The 25,459-nt window shown below is 40.9% G+C and overlaps 1 protein-coding gene across 2 annotated transcripts in view; it reads right to left on the reverse strand.

The window, feature by feature from the left end:
- BMPR1B (bone morphogenetic protein receptor type 1B) overlaps positions 1 to 25,459 on the reverse strand; it is a 408,155-nt gene that overhangs the window by 168,822 nt on the left and 213,874 nt on the right. For both annotated transcript variants that reach the window (XM_075609777.1, XM_075609786.1), the window contains one exon: positions 13,831 to 13,900. The gene's annotated coding sequence lies outside the window, so the exon portion shown is untranslated. The remainder of the gene's footprint in view (positions 1 to 13,830; positions 13,901 to 25,459) is intronic.

Genomic DNA, 25,459 nt, shown 5'->3' on the forward strand with positions numbered 1-25,459 from the left:
CTTGTATTAGTGTCCAATTATTTCTGGACCTAACTGTATACGTTAAAGGACTTTTGAATCAATACCATCTAAAACTCACATAGAACTTGATTTCAGTATATACCCTTATTCTTGGAGCATAACATTTTTCTTTTGAATAAAAATTCCTAATGACGGAGTATTTTTTTTTTGTGGCGTCCTTGGAAAACCCTGACATTTTGATCTGTGCTTGAAATCCTGATTTCAGAGTTTAGTACCTCAGGAATAGAGAATGGTAAGAATGTGCTGAATGCAGGGTTTAAGTAAGTGGAACTTCAGTTTCAATAGGTGCTTCCTCTCATATAGAATCTTAGTCTTGCTGATTTAAAGGGACAATCACCATGATCCATCAAGCTCCGATGGAGGGATTAACTCCCCCCCTTTCCTATAGCCAGCACCAACTTCTAATGACTTGAATGATAGTTAACACCTGATTCGCAGGGTTCAATACACCGTTTCTGAACTTGATGAATCTACCCCAATGTGGCAATGTTTTAACTTTCTCAAAACCTTGCAGTGTTTGAGATGCTGTGATTATATTAAGTTCTGTAGCATATATTGAATTAAATAGAAATAGCTCTGTTAGACCAGTAGCGATAGTGCAGAGTAAATGAGTACTTCAGTATGAGGTGATACCTTTTTTATTTGGACCGGTAATTGATAGTATATATGACAAGCTTTCGAGAGTGCGCTCTCTTCCTCGGGTCAGCAATACTGATTTACAGAGATTCCATGAGTTTAACACAGATGTAAAATCCAGATAACAATCTAAGGCAAATGATGCAGAGAAGGAACTGCAAAGGGAATAGTAAATAAACAGGCAGTCATTTATATTGGTATCTGTGATATCATTTGTATACACAGTTTTTTTTGGGTGAAAAACGTAAAACGAATTGCAGAAATTGCCACACACAGCATTACAGTCCGATTTACTTGAGAGAAAGTCCTTGAAATCGACTCAAATACATAGGTGCTACATATACAGCTACAGCTCAACCCCCTTATAACGCTGTGATTGGGGTCCAAAGAATCACATTGCGCTATAAGCGGATCGCGTTAGAAATAATGTACAATTGTATGCATTGTACAATAAAGTATTTAAGACACCAATAATCGTGTTGTAAAGTATTCATAAATATGAAAATTGGGAGCCACGCTTGCATCGCGTTATAAGCGGATTCGCGTTGTAACGGATCGCGTTATAACGGGGTTGAGCTGTATTTACCAGCACATGTGATTCTGAGAAAGATTTTGATTTATAGCAAGTTTTGAAATCCATGTGGTTGTGAAAGTGTTTCAAAGTACAAGGGGAAAACCAATTGTCAGTGTGAGCAATTGGGGCTTGCCTACCACGGGGTTACACAATATGCTACACATCTTGTCAGGCAAAACTTTTTTAAACACAAACTGACATTTTATTTCCCAACGTAAAGTCCTTAAGAATGGTTATATTTTGCACTTACCCAATAAATTAAAGACAGATGTACAGCACACTACGCTCACGACAACGTGTTAAATGCTACTGGCAAATTGAACAGCTAGCCACAATTTTGGACTGCATTTTAAATAGGTATGTTTTCACAGCTGTAAAAGCAACACACAAAAAAAAAAACGGTCCAGCCCTATCAATCTAAAAATCAATGAAATAAATTATACATTTCAATGTTTCAATCGTACCCAAATAAGTGCTCATCTAAATGATTTTTTTTTGATAATTACTGTAACATTGTATTTCTCACATAAGATGCTTCCATTATAAATACATACACAAACCTTTTACCTTTGAACAGTCAGTTGCAGCTCACAAGCAGGAAAGTGTATAGAGTTTTGACCCTAGCAGTAATGTAGATTAATTTAACGCCATACAGTATATTGTTCCTTTGTCGCAAGACGTCCAGCCAACTATCATTATTGCAATAAAATATTTAGTCTACAACAATTCGACATGTTTAAGCAATAATTTGCCTTCCCCGATAACCCTGGAAGAAGGAATTAATAATTTGGACAACATGAAATACTGTAAAGTTAAATAATCATCCCTGTAATTGCTTTTTTTTAGAACAAAAACAACTTATCAATGTAAATTTCCTCCAAAGAATTGTTCTACAACTCTTAAAGTATTGTATTTTTTATTATTTCAGAAACAATATATTTGTCCTATATGTCAGCATGTTGCATGTAATTTAATTTTTACTCATTTTCCTTCCACCTTATCTGCTGGCTAATAATTGCAGAATAATTGGTGTACATAAAAAACAACAAAGAAAAACATTGGCCATTAACAGTTTTCGTGTGTGTGTAGATAGACATATAGATAGATAGATAGATAGATAGATAGATAGATAGATAGATAGATAGATAGATAGATAGATATTATGAACACAAAAGAGATAAGGTAAAGATTGGAAAAAAAAACCTTTAAAGAGTAAGGAAACATATTTGGGGCTATTTAAGAAAGTGGAAACCAGACAAAATGCTTGAAAACCAGGGTAATTAGCTAGATTACCTTGTGTTTCTGCAGCTCAGCATTTATACAGCTTATTCTGATGAGTTTTCTTCCAGTTGCCCATGTTGCCCATGCTAATAATAATTGTAAGTGATTTACCAAATGACAAACGTGTTTTTATGAGCGTATTCCCTATTTTGCCCTTCCACAGCAATTAAAAATAGAGAGTTATAAATCCGTAGGTACTTTACACAGCTGCACACTATTATTTTTTGGGTCCACCTCCTCTTATATGTCATAGGGCTTCACTTTTGCAATAGTCACAAATATTTTACCAGCTTTTATTGAATAGTATTAAGTCAAAGTAAAGGAAGATATATAAATATGTGTATGTGTGTCTTTGTGTGCACATAGATAGAAACTTTTTCCTCCGCACATAAATTCTTGTTCAGAAACAAGTTATATTTTCATAATTTTATTGTAGTAGATAATGAGGGCTCACACAACGTTTCGGGCAGATAGCCTCGTCGCCAGGTAGATGATACAGCTGAACCGCGTTATAGCGCGGTGCTAGGGGTCCAAATAATCTGACCGCGTTAAAAAATATATTTTTTGCTATCATTGCACCCCTCAGGGGTTCCGCGGCCGCCGGAGGGGGAGTGCTGGGATAACTCTCCCAGCTGTCCCAGACCTGGCAGCGAAGTGGCACCCCCACGCAGGACTGACCCGGCATCAGCAGCAGCTCTCTCCTCTCCCTGCTTCTGCCTTCAATTTCCGGTTGACTGGGAGAGAGGAAAATCAGAGCCAGCTCCCTTAAAGAGACAGTATGTGTCTCTCTGTGATCCTCTGTGATCACCTTGAACAGAGAGCGACGCGTCGCCATGGTAACCGTGGGGTCACGTGATGTCATTTGACGCCGAGGAGGAGGGGGCGCAGGCAACCAGCTCCCTGCCACCTGGGACATTTCAAGCCCTGGTCACCCGAGCAGGGCACAGCAGAGGCTAGAAAATGGCATGGTACGAGATAATGATACTGCTTATTATTGGGAGCCACGCTCACATCGCATTGTAACGGATCGCGCTATAACAGGGTTGAGCTGTATCACTTTAAATAGAGATTTAAAAAAAAAAAAGGGTGTAAACTGAAAAAAATCTCTTATTTTCCATCTGCGTAACGCAGCAAGACGCGGGACTCCAGTATATTGGAAACAGGCAGCAGTCCCATCCGTAGTGTATTGGATAAGGAATGTGGGAGGTGTTTGAGATGGAAAAAATCGCTCATATCATACGAGAATCTTGTGTCAAACATGAAGAGATACGGAATGCTTCGCTGAGCTACAGTAAGACAAGGAAAATAAAGAGTATATTGCAAGATGTGGGCAGGGAACGGGACACCTTCAGCGATGTTCAATTCTATGAAACTGTACAACTGCAGAGGAAAGGTTACTAAGAGGGTGTATAAAGCCCAATATTAAAAAGGAACTGGTATACTGTAAGTAGGGACGTTACTCCAGCGGGGTAGGAGAGATGCACGTTGTGATCCAATCTACAATTAGAGCGATAAGTTGATTCCTTTTTATGCATAATATGGTTGAATGATTTTCTGCTTTTCATTTTTTTATTTCTTTTTAATATGCTTTTGTCTATTTGTAAATATGATTCAAGCGCAGTGTATTTTTCTAATTTCTACAAAACCTGTAGTGGCAAAACATGTGAACGCTAAAACTACCTCTAAGTAAATAGACCCCTAAAAGTTTCATTTAAAAAAAATAAATGATATCAATGTCTCTGTTTTCTGTTTACACTGTAAATGTAGGTAGATGAACTACATGTAAGCTATTAAAAAGATAACTACGTGAGTTTACTTTGGATCTTCGACTAGACTTCTTTTTAAAGTCATCAATGTAAATAATTGAAATAATGTAACCGTATATATGGCTATGCACATTTTTAGCTGCATACTCCATAACACTTCTTACAAGTAGCATGCACTAGTACAGGAGTGGCCAACTGTAGTTCTCAAGGGCCACTAACTGACCAGGTTGTAAGGATATCCCTGCTTCAGCACAGGTGGCTCAATGACTAAAACACCTGTGCTGAAGCAGTGATATCCTTAAAACCTGACTCTTGAAGACTGGAGTTGGCCACTCCTGCACTAGACAATACATGCTCTGTACATTCTACAATGGATTTCTCTGCAGCCAGAGGGGACAGTTATAACTTGGCAGTGGAGTGCAACCTTCTCTAGCAGTGAAGGCCCATATGCACTAAAGGGAGCTCTGATTTACCATTTCCAAACTCCCATTCATTTCAATCTGCTAAAGCTTGGCACGCTTTTGTGAATATGAGTCTTGCAGTATAGTGCCCTTGAAGCGGCTTTCAACCTCTTAGGCATTGAGCAAACATTTCCCTATATACATATTAAATGAAACCGGACCATTCTTCATGACTTTTTCATACAGCGTAATGGTATATATTCGGCTACTTAAAAAGATGCGCCTTTTTATTTTTGCATTTAAAGTATGAAAGAGCTTATTATTTAGAAAAGTTGCTGCTTACGGGCTGAAAGTGAGATCCATACATGAAAAGAGAGCATATAACACTCAGCAGCAATTAATGTATCAAGTATATCTTTGCCAAAAGACAAAAAAAAAACCTCAAACTTTGTTTGACAGTGATTTTAAATGTTTCGGAGGAATACAGGCCACTCCCAGGTTAATTTGCCGAAGTTTCTGTATAAAGTGCATCCTTCGGGAAATACTAATACTGTACTACTCAAATTCTAATCAGATAATACTAGAGACCATTATAATTTACTATTTGTAAGCACTAGAAGACCTTAGGACCATGGGAGGAGTGCAACTCTGGCCCTCTCATCAGATTAGGTACGCGGTAGCCCACCGCTATTTTTACACGCAGATAAGCTAAACACCCTATTTAGACACATCTGTAATTTCATGTTCAGCTACATTTTCAACTGAGCCAAGACTTGCGTATTTAGCATGCAATTTCCATAAACTATGACCTGATTAGCTGACCTGTTAATGAGGCCGTCTGTTCTACCGAGCAGGAGTTTTAGTAGGACAAGTAGCCTCTGTTCTCAGGTTCAATCTGTTACAAATATAACAAGAATAAACTTTGGCTTCAGCTTGAAACCTAACACTGACTGGAGCCTTCCATAAAAAGCAACCCACCCATGCTCTTAAAATTTTTATGATTATTGTTGCTGAAATAACATTTAAATGGAGCTGAAATTTCAGGAAAAACAATCTATGTGCATACATTTAAGCTATTTCTGCCTGCTCTTCACCGTAGCTGTATTTCTTGGATACACTATGTATTACAAGTTAGAAAGCACCGTTTATATATACTGTTCTGCACTTTTGCTTCGTAGGGAAGTAGTGAAATTATTATTATTAATGCCATTATATAGTCATATCAGACCTGTTTATATTAAAGCTCAAAAATGATTATGCAAAAATGATGCATGATTATGATAACATTTATAATTCCACTAGAAAGCAATCCACTGGGAAATCTTGTGTTAAACTAGTAGAAGTCGTCCACTTTCCAAGCAGGAAGACTTGTAACCTCTCCACAAATTTCCCCATAGGTAAAACTCACATTTCTGAGATACTGAAAGATCATGTACAACTACTAAGAATTGGTCCAGGGATATTGCCTCCTACAAAATATGAGTGATGTGGGTGTATCCCTCTTTCCTATGGACATAGAAAGACTACTAATGCTGTATGTACCTGTTGGCTCAGCGAGATCTGAGCCTCCGCTAACTGGGAACCTGGGGCCACAGTATTTACTTGGCAGCGCCTCCACTTGCCCAGGATCCCCTAATTAGTAAGAGTCCCCCGGACAAGAATAATAATGGTATACATATAGTATAACAGTTTACTATGAATGAATGCAGAACATAACATACACACTTTTTATATATATATATAAATATCCCTTATCACCATACTAGCAGATTAGGCAATACAATAACATAACACTTGCGGCCCTGCCGCCTCCACCTCTGGCGTAAGGTCTTCCCACCACCGCGTGTGCCCCACACCGTGTCCAATGTACTGGACCAGTCCCTTGGTCACTCAACCCTCAGTGTCCCCAAAGAACCTTCCCCCAGGGCGGGATCAGCGCCTGTAGGTACCGGTTTTGGTGCACTTATTTATAATACTTTCCGGCCACTCAAGCAGCCAGTAAATGTGCTTCGCAAAGGATCCGCCGATCCAGCGTAGTCTCCCACGAGTCTGTACTTGAGTCTTTACTTGACGTCAGCAGCTTGCTCCCAAACCACCTTTCTCACAGCAGCACAAGAAGATACTGTGTCCCTGTCAGCTATTCTCAGTAAAAGGATTCTGTCTCTGTCTATGGCTGTTCCCAGCAGTAACACAAGCTAGTGGTGACTCAGGGTCTGCACTGGGGCCTAAGGGAAATCTCTGGCCTATGCAGGTGGGTCACTGACCCCCTGCCACACACACCTCCTCTTCCCTTGCTTCCCCCGGGCGCACTGCTAGCGTGGTCTCTCCCCCACGCTTCCCTTTCCTGCCTGCCAGCAAATCCTCCTCTCCTATTCGCTCCCTGGCATCACATGTCCCTGCTGAGGCTCTAGGGAATTGCAGTCTCAGCTCAGAGCCTCTGTTCTATTGGCCAGCCTTGGCACGCTATTCACTACGCATGCGCGAACTTCCTCAGTGCCTCCCGTCACACATGGTACTGCGCATGTGCTAGACACAACATGGCGGCACCCTATGCTATCGGGCCGCCGAGGATCCTCAGGAACGCTCCCAGCTCAGCCCTCTCCTACCTATAGTGCCGGTGGGTCTGCCGCTCGTCCCTGACAGCGCCCGCGATCACCCCCCCTCCCCCCCCGCAGCAGAGGTACAGAGAGGGGACAGGGGAACAACACTACATGGGAATAGACAGAAAAGTTAGCAAGTAATTATTTTTTATTTAAGAAAGCCACTAGAGGGAGCTTGCTGGAGTGCCAGCTCTGCCAAGTATTCTGCAAAATTATTATCGCCGAAAATCCATATTACTGCAACCTGTAGCATCCTGCACTTATTGTGGTGCAGAGGCTCATGCAATGGATTTGGTATGGAAGTCACAGGAAAACAATGTAAGATAAAACCTATAAAGCAGTAATTGCCAACAGGAGGTTCGTAAGCTGCCTCCAAGAAGTTTGCCAAAAAAAAAGAAAGAAAAAAGAGCAGCATATTGGGTTCCTGAGCCCGTATGGGCTGCGCACTTAGTAAGGCCCCAACTGCACCTTAGCGTGGGTGGTATAGCTGTCAATTACAGCAGGAGTGTGCAAAGTTGCTCCCCACAATAATTTTCATTTACAGTTGCAAGGCATTGTGGGGCGTGACTTTGGAAGTTCTCGAAGTGATTGACAGCTATACTGCTGTACAGTATGTTGTCTACACACACTGAGGTTTGGGGCCTTATAAAGTGTATGTTCTCCCCCAAGAGCTCATTACACCATACTGCCTGGGATCAGTCAAACAGTTCTGTTAGCAACAGTCTGATGAATAAAACTTATTAATTAGGGGTTTACGGAACAAATATTTTCTAGCAGGGAGGGGCACAAAGTAAAAAAAGGTTGGGAACCACTGCATTAATGGGTCAATCCCTCTAAAGTGAACTAATGCCAGTGACATGTATAATTCTTCTAAGTTAGTGTTAGGTAACATGATATCCCTCAAGGGACACATATTACTCACATAGTGTACGTGCACACCAGCAACATCTTCATTCCCTCTGCACTCGGGAGAGAGGGAGACAGGCTGCTGGGGTGGCCCGAGGTTGGGGTCCAAAGGTAAATGTCCCCCCCCCCCCAGGCTGCTCCCAGGCCCCCTGTTTCTCACCAATGTGCTATGTGATTATTACTTTATTACCCAATCTGATTCCCTTCTGTGTGAAGTCACTCTGTGTTCAGCAAGAGTTTGCACTGGCAAAGCTCTTCCTCTTCCCTCCCCTTATCTGCTCGGATAAGGACAGCCTGGATAAAGGGTAAAGAAAACACTTGCTTGGCAAATATTTCCCCATTGAAATGCCCTAAGAAATTAATCTTGTAATTTAATTTGGACGAAAAGAGAACGATCGGCCGCTTTGGTGTATAAAGAAAAAGGCCCTTACTATGGTGAGATTTATTGAGCCTAATAGATTTAAATTCTTTAACCAAACATTGTTTTCTAGCCAACTATGGGGGATTGAACCTATAATGACTTTTTTCCCATTCTTAGGCCTCGACCAGGCTCTTCGCTTGCGTGCTGAGGCGTGCTGAGGCGCAGGGAAAGCGGGTGCTTTCCCTGGCCTTGCGGTTGCTTGCCCTGCGCGCCGTCAGGGGGCGGGCCGGGGGCGTGACGTCACGGAGCTGGTTCGCCCTCATTGGGCGAACTGCTCACGTGACCAGCCCTGCGCTCCGGCAAGCGTGTGAATTTAAAAATCTGGTAAGACCTGCGCTTCCGCGCGCTTGCGGAAGCGTAGGCGAGCCCCTACTAAAGCCGCTCTAATTGCGAATGTAGGGGCTCAGTGCCAAGCATGAGCGAGCGTCGGCACGCTTCAGCGAGCAAGCGCTTACCATGGACGAGGCCTTATATGGATCTGCTAGTATCTGATAAAGATATGGATCTGCTAGTATGGATCTGCTAGTATCTGATAAAGATATGGATCTGCTAGTATGGATCTGCTAGTATCTGATAGTATCTGATAGTATCTGATAGTACCTGATATCTGATAAATCTCTGATGATTTACTAAACCGTACAATGTATATAAAAAAAATGAGCTATTTTGGGTAAAATGTGTGCCCTTTTCTTCACTTAGCAAGTGGTAAGTTTACAAAATGACTTGCTTCCTAAAGATGGAGAAAAAATGTAGATAATTGTCAAGTTCATTAATATTTACAGTACCACTTTGCAAACTGAATCATAGGTAAAGATTTATTTGCACTGGTCGTCTTCAGTTTTCTAGAATGACTGGGGGAAAAAAAACTGTACGACTTACGTGGTTTCTAATTTGATTCATTTAAAATTAAAAATGTCCAAGCCTTGAAAGATCTCATCAGAACTCAATGTCCTTGGTCAGTTTGATTTATTCATATTGTCAGACTCCATTTGCCAGCAAAGCTTGACACTACACATTAGGCTGTGTTTCACCATCAGTAGACAAAACTATTACTGCAAGTGCTGAGACATTATCCTAGTCATGAAGCTAAGAACCGTGGTCAGAATTCATTGGTCACAGTCAAAACCTCACCTGTAACTAAGCAAAACAATACAGGAAATGAATATGTGCTTGGCTTTTGCAAGTAATGGTATTGCCATTTTTCGATAAAAGAATGGTCTATAAATCCCCACATATGTCAACAAACAATTTTCCAGGTCAGAGACCTAATACAATGTGTCTGTTGATTCCAAGTCTTGCTTTAGTTTTAAGTTTGATGGGGTGGGGCAGAATAATTAATAACGTGTTCTAACTGACTTGTTTAAAGCAGTGAGCCCTCACAAGTAAATGAACGATGGTGATATACCTTTTCTTTTTCTTCTTCCAGTTTTGCACCTGCTAGTAGTATTTTCGCATGGTTACCTAACTATATAAAAAGAAATTGTGGCAAATTGTTCAGCATCCTTAACCAAGCAAGGAATAGATAGCCCTTTAAAGGGTGGCTTTTGTGACCTTTAAATAGGCTGATTAAATGACGTGCCACATCCTGAGTTATTTTATACAGCTTGGCACAGGAGAAAGAACACTTTCATATCCTCCCTTTTCTATCCCATGCAAAACTAAATCTCCTGTCATCAGTCACTATGGAACAGATGTGGCAGAACCCTCAGGAGGCCGTTACGTCTGAACATTACCAATACATTCCAATTCTGATCTCCTTTATCTGTCTATCCCTTCCACGTTGGAAGCATCATGATGCTTTGAAGTGATTATTATGATTATTTTTTACAATATGCTAAGATATGTGCCACCGAATTTGATAAAATTGGCTAATTTAGACTTATTTCAGCCAACGTCTTAAAATAATTCAAAATGCAAGTTATGGATAAGATGTGCATTACATGTCCAAACAGCAGTTGACATGCCATGGAAAAAGTAGCGATACTTTGTCTTTTTTCAAAAGATCATGAAGCAATTAAGCTAGTGAGAATAAATAGAACAGTAGTATTACTAAAACCCTGTCTCCTGCACTATCACACTTTCATTACGGTGTCTTCCAGCGTATTCTATGAAAATATGTGAAATGGATATTTCTTACATGCAACTGTAGGCAGTAAATGCAAAAAACAACTGCATATATTAGCATATAATACCAAAAAGGGATCAATGCACTTTTTAATCTAGCTGTAGTTATGTAATAAAATAATATTTAATGTGCGCTCTTAACAAAGATATTTGTAACTGTATAGGGAATAAAAATGCTGTTACCTACATTTCTACAAAAAAAGCTCCTTATCTAAAACAATGTAACTCCTCTTAGACATACATATTAAGTTATATGGTCATAGGTCTGGGATGGGTGCAGTCCCTTTGTTCCTACACACGCATTAGTACTGAGTTTCTTGGTGTGTAGAGCGTTAGAAAACATTTGAAATAAATAAACAGCCTTAATGATCATTTTGAAACAAATCCTATCATAAACAAACACACACAAAAAGAGCTGATGTATAAAAAAACAACACCACAGAAACATAGAATTTGACCACAGATAGGAACCACTGACTCTTCCTTCGCTTTCTTTCATACATCATGTAGGATACTCTACTGTCTATCCCAAGCATTTTTGGAATTCCCTTACTGTATTACCCACTACCATCTCTGTTGGTTGGCTGTTCCACAAATCCACCACACTTTCTGTGGTGTAGCACATCTCCCCAATGCCTACAGCATGAGAGCACGACCGCTTGTTCTAACACTTCTCTCTCTGAAATATGCTTTCGTCCTGTACCTTGTTGAAACACTTGACATATTTGAACGTTTCAAACATATCTCCTCTCACCCTCCTCCTGTCCAAATCAGCATTTGTTTTATTCACACCAATCAGCGCAGTCTTATTTATTTTTCCCAAGAAAGTGATATATAGATTATGACCAAATCCTTTTATTATGTCTTAAAATTCTCCAAACATGGTGACGATTTTTCATTAACTTGAAAGGAGGATATGTAAATGTTTATACTATTGTCTACAGATGTAGCAGACGTTATTGAACCTGTTAACATGCAATTTTTGTCCGCAGATTTTGCCGTGAGCATCATTGAAACCAAAGGTACCGAAATGCGTGCGCTATCTCCCTAACGTCCTCGTTAACGGGGGAAATAATATGGACTTCTTCAGTACTATCCATCTGGGAAGAAATTACAACCCTGGTTAGGAAAGCAACACAAAACTATGGCTTTGGCCTATGGAAATGGATCAGGAAAAGTCTATGATGTTAATATGTTACTTAAGCTTTTTTTTCAGTACATAGAACATTGTTATATTCTTATGTATGTGTTTTAGTTTAACTCCTAGTTACCCATTTCTCTAAACTTCTCGCTCTTTACCCCTGGCACTTCTTCAACTTGGATAAGTGGGAAGGTGTTCAATAAATGTATTATGCTATCAACAATGGTTTTCATTGTGGCTGGCCTGTTTAAGACTTTCTACATTCCATAACTATCCATCCAGGATGATAATATTCCTCATAACAGCAATAACATAATAGATGTAAATGTAGGTATCAGCATGCATAAATAACAAAATTAAAAAATGAAGCTGAAAACCTCAAGTTGAAAGTGTTGCCAAAGTTCATATTTGTTTTAAATCGCAAGACATAATATTCATGTTCAGCACAGATAAACTGTGTTTTTTGAAATGTGGTGTTGTTGCAATGCATTCATCTTCCTGAGCTGATGTATGACACATATACAGGTCATGTTCCAATGTATGGATCTCTTGTGTTACAGCGAACCTAAAGCTTAAATTACAGCATGGGTGGGAGTACACAAACACCAGGACTAATGAAGTCTGAAGCATTAATGTTCATTGGAAACCATTCAAATTTATTTTGTGTAATGGAAAGAAAAACACACTGGAAAAGAGCATTTGTTCAGCACTTTTATAACTGCTGATATTTTAGGAGTGTTTCCACCGTAATAAAAAGAAATGCAAAGAGATTGCTCAGGTGTGTTCTTTTGAAAGAACTTCATGACTCAAAGACTGCTCAAAGTGCAGAACTTCAGATAAAAAAGGATGGGTAGTTTGATGAAGGATTTTAGAAGGCAAAGAAATGAAGTGCCACAGGGAACCGTTATAGGAAGTGGAGCAAAAAGAGGAGCAGGTTGACAGTGAGCAGCATGGGAAACTAACACCATAGATAACTGACGGTAGTATTTCCGTTTAGCAGATTATACTATTAATGGCCGGTGAATGTAATTTGTATAACAGACGTGGAGGTAACCTTTCCAGATAGGCTGGAGCAGACAAGGAACTGCATTGAGAATAAAGGTAACAGGAAAGTAAAGTTTCCACCACACCCAACAAAGTGCTAGCAGGGTTCTGCTCTCTGCTCGTACTGGCTGGGGAGATGCAACAACCAAGGCAGAAGGTAAGAAAGAAACTAGCACTAAGACGGGGCCTTTTATTAACAAGGTGGCAGATTTATATCAAAAGGTGCTGTGGGTCGATGCCCTGGCCCTTTCACGACCAAGGCATTGCGTAGCTGGGCTCTCTAGCAGGCAAAGGGTTAAGAGTAAAAACAATGCAATATATTCTAGAGGGGGGGGGGGGGGACTATGAAATTGCTAATATTCACCAGATTTTCAGACTTTGCACATGCTCTAAATTATATATTATAACTACAGATAATTCTACCTCCCGTGTTTTTATTATTACATTACTTTAAAGACATTTCCGTTTTTTTAACACTTGATGATGTCCCCTTTTTAGATTCACAAATGTAAATGCATACTGAAAATGAAACACATATTCTACTATTATATTATTGTATGTTAAGTCATATACAATTTCAACATAATCCAATTCACTCAATATTTAATGTATGCATCTCACTCACTATTTGATGGACAAAACTTCATAGCACCCTTTTTTTGTTGCAGCCAGACAGACAAAATCACAGGATCACTGTCTTGAATGTTAACATGTACAGTACGGAGTAATTCCTCAAAAGTCTCCCTGCCGCAAAACTGGTACAAAAAAAAAATCTATCTGTTCCCAATATGATTATTTCCTTTGGGACTGTAAATCGTTAGACGGTTAGACAACAATAACACAGCACAAAGATTTCAACAAATAACACCTGTGCCCCAGCCAGGAAAGAGTGAAATGAAAATGCTAGTAACTTACCTATTACTTCACTCTTGTCTTGTCATGGTTCGGAGAATGAAGGTTGTGAATTCAGAGGAAATGCCTAAACCTGGTGGTTGAAAAGAGAAAAGCAAAATCAGAACCACATTGCCTCCTGTTAATGCAGTTTGCTTCCCTGCCCTTCACGGCTGTGTACAGTGTGTGTCTCCCAAGCTGCAATGTAGTGGTCTATAAATATTGACCCTAACACTTGCTCAGTGCTTTACTTGCTCATGGAACAGGTCTGTGTTACCGTACACCATGGTAATACTCAGATGAAGTTCTCAGCTGCTCAGACAAAGCAGTGGATTGGCTCACTACCCTCCAACAGAGTGCCTGCCTGGAAATACCATTTCACTGCCAGCTATACAGATGCTCTGTGCCTTTCCAGGGGCCCAGATCAGGCACAGACATTTCATATACATACATGCTCACCTTTTTAAAGAAGCACTTTAATAGATTCTCAGCATACAGTAGGTTTACCCTACACTTTCTACTTTGTAACACATGCGCTATAAATCAATGCCCCCTATACACAGTATTACATAGATTGTAAGATGTATATATCTATACACAACATAGATTGTAAGATGTTCTGGGCAGTGATTACTTTGAACCAATGTTCGCTATTCATAGGTCATTTCTCTCTTCTTTTTTTTTTGTATCACATTTTATTGCAAATGTCTGATATACTGTGTATGTAAAGTGCTGGCTGCATGTAAAGTCAGTGCCTGTGTTAAACTTTGTGGAACAGGTGGAATAAACTTAGTCTTCCAGCCCCAGAACAGGTCAGGTTTTCAGGATATCCCAACTTCACCAAAGGTGGCTCAATCGGAGCCTAAAAAGCTGAAACGGGGACTTAGTGACTGATTGAGCCACCTGTGCTGAAGCAGGGACTGATTGAGCCACCTGTACTGAAGCTGGGATATTCTGTAAACCTGACCTGTTGCTTCTGAAAATATTAAGACTGTAATTATTATGTATAAAATAAATACACATTTCTTGTTAAGGTTTGATTACGTCTTAAAAAAAAGAAGAAATGATCCAATCACTTTAGAATTATAAAATATGTCTCCTTATGGTTATAGAAAATCAGAAACAATGTAAAGCTATGTATACAGATATAATTATTCAATAGGAATACAATTAACTTGTATTCTGCTAAACATAGTTATCCAAGGTACCATATGGATAATGTATTAATAAATTATTTCACCAAACAATTTACAAAAAGTGTGTGATCAGTAATTAAACTGCTACCATCAGGACAAACATAGGGACTCTGGGCTGGGAATATTTTATTCTGACTGCAGTTGGTTAAAAACAACTGAAAGTACAGTACATGAAACTCACACAAAGAAAATTTCCATTGCATTAATGGGGGAGTGTCTGTAGGTAAAAGGTATCGATATGTATGTAAGCTGAAGCTGGAATAAATAAATATATATGTGTATATAAAATAAATTGACTGACCCTTTCTGTTTAAAACCCTGCTTTCGTATGCTTACAGAAGTACAGGGTTGTAATAAAACTAGCCTACTCCATAATGTATGAGGCACAGTCATCATAGCTCGATATGAGAATGTGTTTATCACCTCATCTATGTATTACACACCTGCAGCTCTCTCTATTTAGGGACAGAGAGGAGAAGGTGAATCCTGCAACATTGCAAACAAATATGCACACAATCTGTTTTCCAGTATGGACTGTGACATATGCACTGCACAACCACTGTGTTGTGTAACTTTGGCACCAGTATAAATACTAATTATAGTAATAGCCAGCATTTAACCTCCAATGTTAACATTCAGATAGTTGTATTTCATTACTTTATGCATTTCTATTTAGAAAAGAAAAAAAAACAACAACACATCACATATGTTTAACTACCATTGATGTTTATTACTGTGCATTCTGCAGTGAATAAAAGGAGCATTGCTTCAAATGTAGCACCATTCATGTTACTAAATTGTCATGTTTACAAAATTACAGGACTAATTGCTGCCTCTTGGCAGACTGCCAGATCTGAAAAGCGAGTAAGAATTGTATGATAACTTCTGCAGAGCTACAGAACATGGATCTAAAGTTGCACACAAGATTCTTTCGCGTGATGGGAGATCTTTTACATCGAGGAAGAATTTAGATGAGTGCAAGTTAGTATTCAGCGCCAACTACAAGATGTAAAAAGAAAAATGAACTATATAACTCAGTTGTCACAGAGATAGATTCCTAATTACATTTGTTATTAATTATCAATTGATTGGTTCTCCCGTACTTAAACTTACAAATAAAAATACCACTTATGAGCACATTCACACGCCTCAGACAGACCCACAAGCCTGCTTTCCCTCATAATCACTCAGCGTACAATGCTTCCACTGCTGCCAGGGATTCTGGGTAATAACATGCAAATGAGCAGTCGCAGTGCCTGCCGTATGACACAGCTTTTACAGCTACATGGTGGTAATCAGTTTACTAAGCAATGTTAATGAAATCTAAACAGTAAATTAGCAATTGTATCAGCTGCAGTTCAAGCTGCCGTTTAAAAAATATATATATATTTTCCCATGCAATATGTGCATCAATACAAGCGGCACGCTGACAAGTGATTAGCTAAGCTGCTGATCGATCTGTTCTCCTGTAATCAATCGCTTTGCTCCGGGTTATTTAATTCAGCATTATGGGAAATGTAGTCCTGGAATATGATTGACTGGGCAGTTACTAGATACAATTGGTGCACTGCTAGAGAGAGGACGGGGCTCAAGAGCCAGAGCCTATCAGAAGGGAAAGGGGCTGTCACTTTGGAAATGCTTCCTACATTAGAAATATTAAAAAATGTCTTTAAAACATTTTTGGTTTTAAAAATTTAAATCCTACAAGTATCCTTGTAGTAAATCCTACAAGTATTTTCTCATAGTACAGAACTGATTTATTAAAAAAAAAAAACACACACTTGTAGGATATTGCTGTAACTGCTGCTTTAAGGTAATCAACAAATTAGCAAATATCTATTGAACTCATTGAGAAACCAGGTTAATTTACCCTGTAATATTCTGTATTATTAATAAACAGCAGTGAGTTGCACAGTAAATACTAGAGATGGGCACATTTTCTTTTTTTGCGGATTTAGACCCGCCTCAGATTGGCTGCTTCCTTTGGTACGCGAATTTTCGCGAATCAGTCTCAAAAACGGCAATTCGTCTTTTCCGGATTTTGTTTTTATCACGTGTAGCCAGGTCTCCCCAGCGCTACCGCACCCCCCTCACCTGACTGCCGATCGCGGGGGCCGCCGCGTCCAATGGCGGCTCCGTTCGGCAGTGGCAGGGGAGAGGGCGTTCAGGTCCCGGCTCGGGGGTTGCCGGGGACGCGTGCGGCCGGTTGCCAAGGCCGCACGCGCATCTCAGGGCTCCCGGCGCTCCCGGAGCCGGGCGGATAGGGCGCCGCCATTGCGCTTCAACTCGCGCATGCGCAGTGAGTCCCCGGCGGCCCAGTTAGCTCGCGCATGCGCAGGGAGGCTGCGAGAGACAGGGCAGAGTCGCGCATGCGCAGGGAGAACCCTAGAGCCAGGGAACAGTTGCGTGAGGGCAGGGAAGGCGCAGGAGAGTCGCGCGAGAGTAGGGGAAGTTAGTGAGAGGTTGCGGCGGCCATTACAGGTTTGTGTAGGCAGAGGGAAGGCACGCACGCGGCCTCAATGTTATTGTAGGGGCCTCGGGACTACAATTCCCATGAGGCATAGCGAGGCAGGCACCAGGTGCTTGATAGGAGCCAATAGGGCTGCAGGACTGCCCTGGAGGAAAGAGATACATTTTCCCGGGCTTTGCATGAGTCACGTCAGTTGGAGCAGAGGAGCTGAAGGGGAAGGAAGGATGCGGGGAGTGAGTGCAGCTCCTGCATCCTGATAGGTACCCACACCCTCCAGGTAGGCCCCAACTCCCCACCAGGTTAGTGGGTAACTGATAAGGGACGGCCCTAGATAGGGAGGTCACCCTTAGTGTGTGTAAGGTGCAGGTTTGGCAGTGCCACAGCGGAGAGGGCTGTGGGCACTGGCAAATAGGCACAGTGTGCTAGTAGTGGATTGCTACGGGATCCAGGTGGCTGTGTGTGATTGCAGCTGTCTGTGTGTGTGTCGCTGCATGTGCTGGGCGCAGTGCGTGCAGTGTGTGTGAAGTGTGTGTGGATCCCTGCAGGCTGACAGTGTGAGCTGAGTGTTGGCTGCAGGTGCGTTAGGCTGTTAGGATTAGCAGTTACAGTTGAGACTGGGTAGCTAGGGGAAGGGGGGCAGGTTAATGTTCCACAGGCCCTAGGAGTTTTCCCCAAGCCATCCCAGGTTGCGGTTCATCAGGGACAGGCCCTAGGTTAGGGTTCCTGTCACGCTAGGATTAGTGAAGGATAGACAGGGATAGCGGCGTGGCTGTTCCTGTGGTTCGGTTGCTGTACCAAGAGACTGTTGTGTTCCCGTGAAGCGGTGGGACCCTCGTTGGGGTCCACGGCAGAAGTACCTGGATAGGATCAGACGGACGTCTGACCCTTTTAGAAGACAGTTGCAGTCCCGAGCATCGGAGTGCTCGGAAGGTACCTCTGTATTATATGTGCACCAACAGGCCTAAAGGTTTTAGTGACTGCGCAGTCACCCATTGACTATCTCCGTAGGAGTACGGGACCTTGGGTGTGGGGGTTTCACGGGACACTGGGTGGGATCACCTAGTGTTGGGAAACGTCCTGCGAGACGTCACGGGTAGTGTCTCCTCGTGAGAGGGACACAGGTTATGAGGTTATGTAAATGATTATGATATTCTCTATGTTCATAGTAAAACCCTTAGTTATTATAATCACTGTGTGTGTGGTTTCTGATTGGGTTCCTATGTAGGGTCATTCTACATTTCCATAGAATCCTACATAGGTGGAGGCGCTGCAATGTGAAGAAGATCCGTTCCAGAGGATTCACCCCAGGCTCTCATTAGCGGAGGCTCAGACCTCCTGTGAGCCAGCAGGTATACGCACCACACCGGTAACACCACATGTTCTACTCACCCACACTACATATGAGATTGGGTGGGGTGGAATACCCGTTACACACGCAAATCCAAATCCGCAGATTCCGCAATACGTTGGAGGATTGTTAGAAGTCACCAGCGGATTGTATCCAGTGGCGGTTTTGGATTAATATGCACGGGTTTAAACTGGAACAATCCGTCGACGGATTTTACACCGCCGAATACATTTTGAATGGAAAGCCCAGGAAATTAAAAGGATTTTGACAGTTTTGCCCGTTTCTACTAAATACCGCATCCATTTGAACACATATTCTATTACAGAAAGCTACAATTAGACATGCAGGGAGCACTGTTTAAATGGCTAATAACTGCACCTACAGTATATACAATATAAGTGTGCTTCCTCTGCCTCTAAGACAAACATAAAGACAATTTGAATTAAGTTTCTTACATGTGATACCCACTTTATATGCACCACTGTGTACAGTCCCTTAAGTGCCGACAAGGACAGAGTTATAAAGTACTATGGAATGCATGTGATGAACAATGGAAGGGTGGAAGCATTGTAACTGGGCGCTCCTGTCTGGAACTTGGTGAATCAAATACTTATACGAAGCCAAGTGCTTAATGATAAATATTTATGGCAAAATTGACATGTAAATAATATACTCGTGAAGGTGACAGTGAAATAAACAGATATTGCACACACACAGAATTGTATTGTAATGGGAAACAAAGTGAAAATATATCAATCACACCAATGTGAGATAATATTATTGTGTGATAATAAATGAAAAGCAGCTCAAACAACTCTTCTTAGACCATTCTCCGGTCCATACGAATTCACAGTCTTCCAGATAAGGGGAGCGCAAGGTCTTCACAACGAGGATATATGAAAAAAGAATGTGTATAATAGTGAAGCCAGTTTGGGCGTTGGTTAGAAGTGAGTCTAATGGTAAGTATTCAACTCTCCAATTCCCCTTTAAATAAGAGATCCAGTCTCTCTCCGATGGGAGCAAAGGTGTTGTTCACTCAATGACCAAAGGATGTAGAAGTTTTCCTCCAGTGTATCTCAAAGTCCAAAGAGGCTCACACTATTTTATTCTTCAATACAACTGTAAACATACTATGCTATTGTGTCTCTTTATTGTAGCTCACAAGCTCTGGTTTAAAAACTTCTATAGAAATAAAACAACATTCTGGTGGCTTCTAAGTTTAAATAAGAAGCAATGTAACTCACCTGCTTCAGATAAATGGGCAATTAAGCATTTCTGTTTTATAGCATATTGATACATTTGTATTGCATCTGGAGACTAACGAAGAGATATCAGTAACTTACCCCTATTTATCTGTGTTAAATTTGAAGCCTCCTCATACTTTAATGCAGGGGTGCGCAAATTTTTTCGTCTGCACCCCATGCCTGCTCTCCCCCCCCCCCTTACCTTTTCTCCTGCGTTTTCTGATGTCACAACGTCATTTGATGCCACGTTGCCATGGCATCACCAGAAGCCACCGGAGACAAGGTCAGTGACATACAGAAGCCTCGCGCGCTCCCCTGGCATTTCATTTAAATGCTTTGGGGAAGAGCGCGGGGCCTCTGTAAGCACTGCGCCATGCCCCCTAGAAAATGTCGTGCCCCCCAGTTTATGCACCCTTGCTTTAATGCATATTCAGCCATTTCTCAATAACAACTACTCAATATGGTGAGATGCTGGATAATGCACAAAGCTTCAATTTCCATTCACTTTAATACTAAATAGCAGGTAGCCCTCATGTTCTTCTTGACCCTTAATCCCTTCAGCCTGGACCCTTTCTCCCTTTCGCCTGGACCCTTAGTCTCTTAAGCCTGGTCCATTACTCCCTTTAGTCTAGACCTTTACTCCCTTCAGCCTTGACACTTACTCCTTTTGGTCTGGACCCTTACTCCCCTTAGCTTGGACCCGTACTCCCTTCAGCCTGGACCCTTACTCCCTTTATCCTGGAACTTTACTCCCTTTCGTCTGGACCCTTACTCCCTTTCGCCTGGACCTTACTCCCTTTCGCCTGGACCCTTACTCCCTTTAGTCTGGACCTTTACTCCCTTCAGCCTGGACCCTTACTCCTTTCAGCCTTGACCTTTACTCCATTCAGCCTGGACCCGTACTCCCTTTCGCCTGGACCCTTACTCTCTTCAGCCTGGACCCTTGCTCCCTTTAGCCTGGACAATTACTCCCCTTAGCCTGAACCCTTACTCCCCTTAGCCTGGACCCTTACTCCATTTAGCCTGGACCCTTACTCCCTTTCGCCTGGACCTTACTCTCTTCAGCCTGGACCCTTACTCCCTTTGGTCTGGACCCTTACTCCTTTTAATATTATAGAGTTTTAGTACACTTTTTAGTTTGATGGGTCTATGTATTATACTCTACAACCAAATATTCTGTCATTGAATTTACCGTAAGAAAATTACATAGAACATGCATAGTATAAAGTATAAAGAATACTTTGCATCTATTTCCCACACTTGCATTAGTAAACAAGCGGCAGAAGGTCTTAGGGAAGTAGTCACTTATTATATTATTTATTTACTATACTGTAGTATTATAACACTGAGACACCAATCTGTACCAAATAAAATACACAAGGAAAATGTGTCCTACTGTATACTTGACATACAGTTAGGTCCGGAAATAATTGGACACTGACACAATTTTCATAATTTTGGCTCTGTATGCCACCACAATGTATTTGAAATGAAACAACCGAGATGCAATAGAAGTGCAGACTTTCAGCTTTAATTCAAGGGGTTGAACAAAAATATCATATGAAACGTTTAGGAATTGCAACCATTTCCATACACAGTCCCCTTATTTCAGGGGCTCAAATGTAATTGGACAAATTAACACAATCATAAATAAAATGTTAATTTTTAATACTTTGTCGAGAATCCTTTGCAGGCAATGACTGCTTGAAGTCTGGAATGCATGGACATCACCACACGCTGGGTTTCCTCCTTTGTGATGCTTTGCCAGGCCTTTACTGCAGCTGTCTTCAGTTGTTGTTTGTTCGTGGGTCTCTCTGCCTTAAGTTTTGTCTTCAGCAAGTGAAATGCATGCTTGATCGGGTTGAGATCAGGTGATTGACTCGGCCATTGCAGAATAATCCACTTATTTGCCTTTAAAAACTCCTGGGTTGCTTTCGCAGGTTGTTTTGGCTCATTGTCCATCTGTAAAGTGAAGCGCCGTCCAATCAACTTTGCTGAATTTGGCTGAATCTGAGCAGACAATATACCCTATACACTTCAGAATTAATCCGGCTGCTTCTGTCTTCTGTCACATCATCAGTAATGCCATCACACTGCCTCCACCGTGTTTTACAGATGATGTGGTATGATCATGAGCCGTTCCAAGCCTTCTCCATACTTTTTTCTTCCCATCATTCTGGTACAGGTTGATCTTAGTTTCATCTGTCCAAAGAATGCTGTTCCAGAACTGGGCTGGCATTTTTAGATATTGTTTGGCAAAGTCTAATCTGGCCTTTTTATTCTTGAGGCTTATGAATGGTTTGCACCTTGTGGTGAACCCTCTGTATTTGCTCTCGTGAAGTCTTCTCTTTATGGTAGACTTGGATAATGATATGCCTACCTTCTGGAGAGTGTTCTTCACTTGGCTGGATGTTGTGAAGGGGTTTTTCTTTACCACGGAAAGGATCCTACAATCATCCACCACTGTTGTCTTCCGTGGACGTCCAGGCCTTTTTCTGTTGCAGAGCTCACCATTGCGTTCTTTTTTTCTCAGAATGTACCAAACTGTTAATTTGGCCACTCCTAATGTTCCTGCTATCTCCCTGATGGATTTTCGGTTTTTTTGCAGCCTAAGGATGCCCTGTTTCACTTGCATTGAGAGCTCCTTTGACCGCATGTTGTGGGTTCACAGCAACAGCTTCCAAATGCGAATGCCACATCTGGAATCAAGTCCTGACCTTTTACCTGCTAAATTGATGATGAAATAATGAAGGAATAGCCCACACCTGTCCATGAAACAGCTTTTGAGTCAATTGTCCAATTACTTTTGGCCCCTTGAAAAAGAGGGGGCTACATATTAAAGAGATATAATTCCTAAACTCTTCCTCCAATTTGGATATGAATACCTTCAAATTAAAGCTGATAGACTGCACTTTAAGCCCACATTCATTATTTAACTGTAACTTGAATTTATTTTGGTACACAGCCAAAATAACAAAACTTGTATCACTGTCCAATTATTTCCGGACCTAACTGTAGGTGTACTTGGACGCAATAGAAACTCTTTGACAAGGGTCAAAGCACACATTTGTGTCAACCATGTATCCAAGCTTTTCTTCTATTGTTCATGCTATCTATTGGATAGTCCTAGATTCTTAAATGGCAAGCTATACATCTCCAATATCACATAATAACTATGGCCTTTTGTAAAATGACCTTTACATGTTGGATATTTCCTTCAATTGGCAGCATGGGTGTGGAACAGAAACAGGTTCATTTTGTCTAGTCAAGCTCCCGCCAACCAAATAAATTGCTGTCTTCCAGCCACTGCATGAAATTCATCCCTATAAAGCATTGCACGCTTGCATGGAAAAGCACAGATCACTTTAAAGCCCAAGGAAGCAGTTTCATAAGGTACTTTTTTGTTAACTAGGAGTGTGCTTGGCATGTTCATATGAATGTGAAAAAATAAAAAACATTCCCAAGGAGAAAAAACTGGAGGAGAACGGTTTTAAAATCAAAAACAAAGGAATGAGAAATTCACATTTTTAAAAAAAATAAACAGATGCAATTAATTATATTAATAACATGATGTATTGTGATCTGCTAGATTCATGTCTGGTAATGGTTTAACCGCTTGCTACAATGTTATCAAATCATTTTTTTAAATCCTCAAATACAATAATGTATGTTTTCATGCTTTTTAAAATACCATTATAATATGATACATCAATTTTGGCACTCAGCAAATCTGTGTTTTATAAAATACAGTAATTGGATTATTGTAACGCAATGACCATTCACATTAGAGAAGCATTAGAAAAGACCATTAAATTAAATGATTGCAAACACACAAAATAATCCATCCTTTCCAAAACTGGAGACCCCCTTTCTCAGGCAAGGTATTGATTAGGCATAGAATATTATCAGTTTAATAAAAATCCGTTACAGTGTTTTAAAAGACGTGGTGAATCACATAGCTCTTGCAAATGGCCAACAATGCATTAGAGTGGGGTCCCTGGCCCCTTTGTGACAGTAGTGACGCTACAGACTGAACTATGGAAAGAAAGGCATGTGTTCAATGATTCCCGGGTGCATTGAGTACTATGATGAAAACGTGATGCACTCTCTTATGCAATTTAATACATTGTCTATCTCTGTTACGTGGAGGAGAAAACAGATTTCCATTTGAACATGCATTACAGTCTTTGCATTATGAAGTAAAACCAGCCAAGCTGCAGCCAATCATTACTGCAAGTATGTGAAACATATCACATGTAGTTTCTGCAGACCATAAAAAAAATGGCAGATACTGTAGGTTATTTTTTGCTTTTAAAGTGCTGAACAAGCAGACCGGCTGTAGCATTTTGCGAGCAGAATAAATCTTTGCCCTTAAGAGCTTCTTCAATCTAATTCTGATGCCTGAGGCATAGTGGTCGGGAGTGATTACAGCACAATGCGCTCATCGTCATCGCAGCAGCAGCGTCAGCGGTACCTGCTATTAAAGTCAATGGCACATATCACCAATCCGGATGCAATAGCGCAAATCACGCTTTGATGACTCGGCCAGTGAGATTTAACAGCCAATCCTGCCTAGGACTAAAATCAACTAATCGCAGTGGGTTTCATGGGTTTCATTTGGGTGATTTATGTTTTGTTTGTTTTTTACGCTAATCTGACACCTATAAGTATTTTTATTTTCAAAAGTTAGAGTTGGGAGGAGTTTGATTTCTTCTGGCTGCTCCCTTTTGTGTGATTAGCAAGAGTTTGCTCAGCCAGCCTCCCTCTCTCTCCTCGCCATATCAGTATTGGTTTTCTGACAAGGACATAGCGGGATAAGGTTAAGAAAATACTTGATTCACAAACATATTCGGAGGCCACTTAGAAATTCAACTTGCAACTAATTTCCAAATAAATGATTAAATCGTAGCTATTATTATTAGATTTATTTAGGGAAGCTATGAAGGATGGCAGGAAATTACTTTCCCAAGGTCACAAGGAGACTGAAAGCCTGACCTGTTGGTGGACTTTGAGGACTGGAGTTGCCCACCCCTGAGCTAGTGTATCATGTGCATCAGCTGGTCGTTTGCTAAGTGGTTGAATGGAGCAACAGTGGGTGTGAGGAAGGTGATTTAAATAGGATGTGTTCATTTCGGTGCGGCCAACATTTTTCTCAATGTGTTGTACAGTATATTAAGAAAAACCTTCATGTTTCAGCTGGGGTGAATCTAGAATTAAAACGTATTCACGTTTTGAATTAAAAAAAAAAACAATGACTCCTATTATTGCAACGTATGATTCACTTCCTGCCTCCCATAGCTGAGCAGATGTCAGCCCTACAGCCTAACACCTCCACACCTCAGCAATTAACTAGCACCTAGTATAGTTAGCCCCTGCTAATTATGTGAGTCCTCTC

Source organism: Ascaphus truei, chromosome 1 (genome assembly GCF_040206685.1).
Source record: "Ascaphus truei isolate aAscTru1 chromosome 1, aAscTru1.hap1, whole genome shotgun sequence".
Taxonomy (NCBI): domain Eukaryota; kingdom Metazoa; phylum Chordata; class Amphibia; order Anura; family Ascaphidae; genus Ascaphus; species Ascaphus truei.